Source organism: Orbicella franksi, chromosome 5 (assembly GCF_964199315.1).
Source record: "Orbicella franksi chromosome 5, jaOrbFran1.1, whole genome shotgun sequence".
Classification (NCBI taxonomy): Eukaryota; Metazoa; Cnidaria; class Anthozoa; order Scleractinia; family Merulinidae; genus Orbicella; species Orbicella franksi.
In genome coordinates this window covers 1,801,401-1,807,400 of record NC_138149.1, presented here as the reverse complement: position 1 = coordinate 1,807,400, position 6,000 = coordinate 1,801,401, and the positions used below count along the sequence as shown (strand labels likewise).

General features: G+C 37.5%; 1 protein-coding gene across 1 annotated transcript in view; it reads left to right on the top strand.

Moving 5' to 3' along the window:
• The window catches only part of LOC145488507 (polycystin-1-related protein-like), a 51,843-nt gene that overhangs the window by 26,191 nt on the left and 19,652 nt on the right, over positions 1-6,000 (top strand). The window lies entirely within an intron of this gene.

The following is a 6,000-nucleotide window of genomic DNA, read 5'->3' as shown; positions in this document are numbered from 1 at the left end:
GAGGAACTGAACACTTAATTAAGCCTATTCAGAGAAACAATGAACACTGACGCTATTTTCTCATGCTACTCATCATTGAACACTATCACGTTGTAGTCGTTGCTCAATTAGAACTTATTAATTAGACCTAATTTCCGCACTGGGGCGGAGTGATTTGCATGTTCATTCGCGTGTAAAAAAAAAAAAAAAAAAAAAAAAAAAGTTGAATTAATTATCGTCGGTAATTGCGAAATCGCCTCGACCACGCGTGGCGGGAAAAACAAGTCATGTGACTTATGTTTTAAAAAGAAAATCTTATCATGTAACGGACATTCGAAGTCAAGTCAATCAACAGTCGCGAGCAAACATCAAGATAGCGATCAAAGGGATCCGACACCCAGGAACACAAATTGTAAGTTTCGAAATCGTTTGTCGCTTCGATTTAGAATGTTGTAAATAATAATTTATCTTGTAATTATTTCAATTTCAGTTGACTACGATGTAACCACGGACGCAACGAGCCGTGTCTCTAGTTCAAATAAATCTGACAACGTTTGATCCCTGGTGGGCTAATTTTCAAAGTAAGTAGCGCCTTTAACCGCAGGAGCGAACCACGCCTGATCTCGAGAGGCTACCCGGAACAAATGGTAGAAAAGACCTCCGAGAAGTTAAATATTAAGACAGAAAAGAAGCTCTAAAACACAAATCGAAAATTGCAGAAGGAACTACTGCCCTTTGTGTCGGGCAATTTCACTCAACCGTCAATACCAAACTTTGGAAAGCATAATCACGCACAAATGGCACTCTCAAATACAAATACTCAGAGATATATTCAGGGAGCCACCCTTGATCTGTTATAGAAAAGGAAAGTCACTGAAACACGTGCTTGTAAAAGCAAAACAAAGGCTTTGAGCAACACTAGTAGCCACACAGCATGAGTCGCGCAGACTCATTTGTCATTAAATCAACCCCAGACAGTACAGTAATCGCCACCGGGCTTATTTCCAGTATTATTTGTACGACTAAGCTTTCAAATAAGCCAAAAGTAGCCTGTACACAACTTAAAAGGCTTTACGGGGTTATTTCCTCTCGATTTACACCTAATTAATTTTGTAATATTTTCAGACCATTACGCGATGTAAATTTCACAATAAACTTCACGCAAGCAACGGAGTTTATCGGTAGATTTTGTCACATATTTCACGGTTATTCAAAGAAAAACTTACATATTCCACATATCAACATTGCCCAAATCCATTTGCGATAAAAACGACGACGAAAAAGCGTTGATCTCTCTCAAAAATCGTTTTCTTGTACCTCGAAACAACTTTTCGCCATACATTTCCTTCTAGCGACCAGCAATGTTTGCCCCCTGACGATCCCAGAGTTCTTCGCGCAAACACGGGTATCCGATTACTGGCAACTTATTCATTCACAGAAGATTGACAGAGTATGGCTGAGAAGATATGAGGGGTTTCAACAGCTTACCTGATAAGGAACCGAAATCATTCAAGAGTATGGATATAATTTCATTGCAGGTTTCTTTAAGTCCATTGGGTTACGGGTTCAACAGAGAAGAATAAGAGAAAGGTTAGCAAAATTAGATCCCCAAAATACTGTCTTGAGATGGGGTGCGTAAATTCGCTTTGGCATCTGGATGGACATCACTTTCTGATCCGATGGAAAATACTAATTCGGCTGTATAGACGGATTTTCTCAGAGAATAATGTTTTTGAAATGTAGTGCCAACAATAAAGCAGAAACAATTCTTGAATTGTTTCTGGATGCCGTTAAGAGAGACGGAGAATTTTGGCCTTCGAGAGTACGAGTAGATCATGGTGTTGAAAACGTTGGTGTGTGCGATACAATGGAGCAGGTTAGAAGAGAGGAGAGGGGCAGCTTCACTGCAGGGCCATCAAAACAACCAACGAATTGAAAGATTGTGGTGGAGGGATGTTTCCATTGTGCTTCCCACTTGTACTTTTACACTTTTTGTAGTATGGAATTGTCAGGCATCCTGGACACTGATAATTCAGTGCATCTTTCCACCTTACACTTAGTTTTTCAACCAAGGATAAACCTTGCTCTTTGCCAGTTCACTGAAGCTTTCAACCACCAAAATGTAAGAACAAAAAAAAAAAAACTGGTTGCCATACCAAGTGTGGCTTAATCATATGATGCAGCCTGAAAACGCCCTTTCAAATGGAAAGTCATATGATTTTGAATACTATGGTGATGATCCTGATGGTCCAACTCCATTGGACAGTGATAACAATGTTGTAGTTGAGGAAATTGACCTGGGACAACATGATTCAGTGCAGTCATTTGTATTGGAAAGGCTAGATCCCTCAAAATAATCAAGTCAAATGGGAGTAGACATCTTCCAAGAGGCTCTAGAACTAGTGACAGTTAAACTTGGGCAACTGACAATTGCATAATACTACATGCATAATACTACATGTTTTTAACTTTATTTTTATAACTATTTTATACTATTAGACGTTCTTTATTTTTAGAAATTGTATTTAGCAGGGCCCCTCTGGATACCAGCCACTGTGCTGAATGGGCCACCCTGCATAAATAAAGTTTTACCTTACCTTACATGTGTGTGGGCTGGGTAAAGGAGATTATGGCCCTTAAAGTATTTTGGCAACTCAATTCACAACAGAAAACCTACCCTGTATCAAGTAAATTATTTTCTCATCTTCCTTTTCATTGATATACAAAACTCAGAAACTGCTTGAATTACAGAATGCCTAACTTCTAGCAACACAACTAAACTGAAGAGAACTCCAGGCATTTGATAACTGCCATGTGCACTTCTCTGCCTTGTAGATTTTTCAGGTGCTTATCAAAACAGATGTTAAAATGTTGCAAGGTTAATTTGTTACCTCATTTTCAAAAGTACCCAGGACACAAGACTAACCTCTTGGTGCACTGGCGTAATGGCTACTAACAGGACTCATGTCACTAGCCAAAACTAACTTTGCACCAGCCAGCCTTTTTCATACACAGCTTCACTGACTTTTTTATAAGAGTGGTCAATCTTGAACATTTCTTGTTGCATCTAAAATGTTAATAATAATCACTGAGAAAATTTCACTCCCACAAACACGAATCCTGCTTTTCTTGAATATGCTTATGTTCAATCTCTGATGTACTTTTATCAGTGTTGCCATTTTCTTTTATCTCCCTTTAAAAGTTAAATATTTATCATATGCTTATTAAGGCAATTATTTCCACAAAATCCACTCATAGTTTCCCTGTTTTCATTAGTTTCTATTCTCTTCAGTTTTACTTTGTCAAGATAATTCTCAATTTTGTTTTCATCCAGTAGACCAGTACTCCATTCCATCATGATTGTCACAATGGCTAGTGAAAGTGCAAAATCTACTATTCAAAACTGAAATGTGTGGCTAGTTGGCAGTAGTGTTAGCCTTGAGCCCTGGGTACCCGATAATATTCACAACAAATTGGTGCCATGTTTCTCATAGAATATCAAGAAAAACATCGTTTTTAGGAAAGAAGTACCACATGTGGGTTAAATAATGCAAAACATGGGACAACAACATTGAAAAACTTAAAACACATCCCAATGTTCAATGATTGCTGTCTTGTAAAATGTAAAGGTTCTTATTTCAAAAATAACTTAAAGCCAGGTTTACACAAGCAGTTTTTGTGAGAAACATGTTTGACTGTGCACACGGCACAGCAAAAATTTTGTTTACAGTTCAAAGTTTAGTGTGCCAGTAATGATTGGACAGCAGAAATATGCACAATACCAAAGACCAATGTGGTAGCAAAATTTGCCACAGTTTATGTTATTTGCCACAAAAAGCTAGCACACACAGCTTTTAATAAACAAATATGTTTGTCACATAAAAATTGGTTAACTTACATCTACAAAAGCGGCAGTAATGGAATCTAAATTTTCGGTGTCCCTTGTGTCTCGGTTGTAGCAATGTCTCATTTACCTAAGCAGACTAATGGTTTGATCAAGAACTTCGACGTGCGCTTCTGCAACTTCTGAGTCAAAATTCTCAAAAATTATTTCCGTTTTATCCAAGATGTCTGCAAGAAACTTAGGAAACTCAACTTCTAACTCTAGTTCTCCTTCGCCCGCCATGTTTTCAGTGCTCTCTAGTGCTCAGTTACTCTCGTTCCTGTTGGCCGCGCTCGGCCCAGGAAGATTTCATCAATATTTCAGGTATTGGATTGAATCAATATTTCAGGTATTGGATTGCATCAATATTCGAGGTATTGGATTGAATCAATATTCCAGGTATTGGATTGAATCAATATTTTAGGTATTGGATTGAATCAATATTCCAGGTATTGGATTGAATCAATATTCCAGGTATTGGATTGAATCGTGAAAATTAAGAGATTGAATTGAACCAAAAATTTTATTTACCATTGGATTGAATGCCTTTTCTATCTTTAAATAAAACCGTTATTTAAAGGATTAAACATATATCGCAAGGATTAAATTTTGCTACAAACGGCTTGCCATACCAATCACAGTCAACTTTTAACGAGGCTAATTGTCAAGCAACCAATGAATGAGTTGCCAGTAATCAGATACTCGTGTTTGCGCGAAGAACTCTGTGATCGTTAGGGGGCAAACATTGCTAGTCGCTAGAAGGAAATGCATGGCGAAAAGTTGTTTCGAGGTACAAGAAAACGACTTTTGAGAGGGATCAACGCTTTTTCGCCGTCATTTTTGTCGCGAATGGATTTAGGCAATGTTGATATGTGGAATATGTAAGTTTTTGTTTGAATAACCGTGAAATAGGTGACAAAATCCACTGATAAACTCCGTTGCTTGCGCGAGGTTTATTGTGAAATTTACATCGCGTAATGGTCTGAAAATATTACAACATTAATTAGGTATAAATCGAGAAGAAATAACCCAGTAAAGCCTTTTAAGTTGTGGACAGGCTACTTTTGGCTTATTTGAGAGCTCAGTCATACAAATAATACTGGAAATAAGCCCGGTGACGATCGTTGTACTGTCTGGGGTTGATTTAATGACAAATGAGTCTGCGCGACTCATGCTGTGTGGCTACTAGTGTTGCTCAAAGCCTTTGTTTTGCTTTTACAAGCACGTATTTCAGTGACTTTCCTTTTCTATAACAGATCAAGGGTGGCTCCTTGAATATATCTCTGAGCATTTGTATTTAAAAGTGCCATTTGTGCGTGATTATGCTTTCCAACGTTTGGTATTGACGGTTGAGTGAAATTGCCCGACACAAAGAGTAGTAGTTCCTCCTGCAATTTTCGATTTGTGTTTTAGAGCTTCTTTTCTGTCTTAATATTTAACTTCTCGGAGGTCTTTTCTACCATTTGCTCCGGGTAGCCTCTCGAGATCAGGCGTGTATTGAAATTTTCAATATTCTCTTCACGCAAGCAAAAGAGAGTTTATCGGTAAATTTTATCGCTCATTTCACGGTTATTCAAACAAAAACTTACATTTTCGATGTATCAACATTGCCAAAATCCATTCGCGATAAAACAATGGCAAAAAAGCGTTGATCTCTCCCCAAAACCATGTTTTTGGGCGTCGAAACAACTTTTCGCCATACATTTCCTTCTAGCGAATTGCAATGTTTGCCCCCTGACGATCCCAGGGTATCCGATTACTGGCAACTCATTCATTAGCATATGGTCCTTGAATTCTGGAAAATTAGCAGAATACTGAAACTCAATTAGCGATGGCGCTTCTTAGACATCAATTTTTCTGCATGAAGGGAAATTACAGTAGAAGGTTGCATACAGGCTATACCTACACAGTGGCCTTGACATGCTTGAATTAGCAAATCAAATTAATTTGCACGTGATTATCTATATAATATAACTAATTACATTTTAATAATCAACTTTATCTATCAAGGGTAGCACCGAACAGTAGTAACTGAAAAAACCCTCGTATAAATATTTACAGAATAAAAAGATGAACTATTAAAAATTAAATAACATAGAATTATTATGATTATGATTATGATTATGATTATTATTATT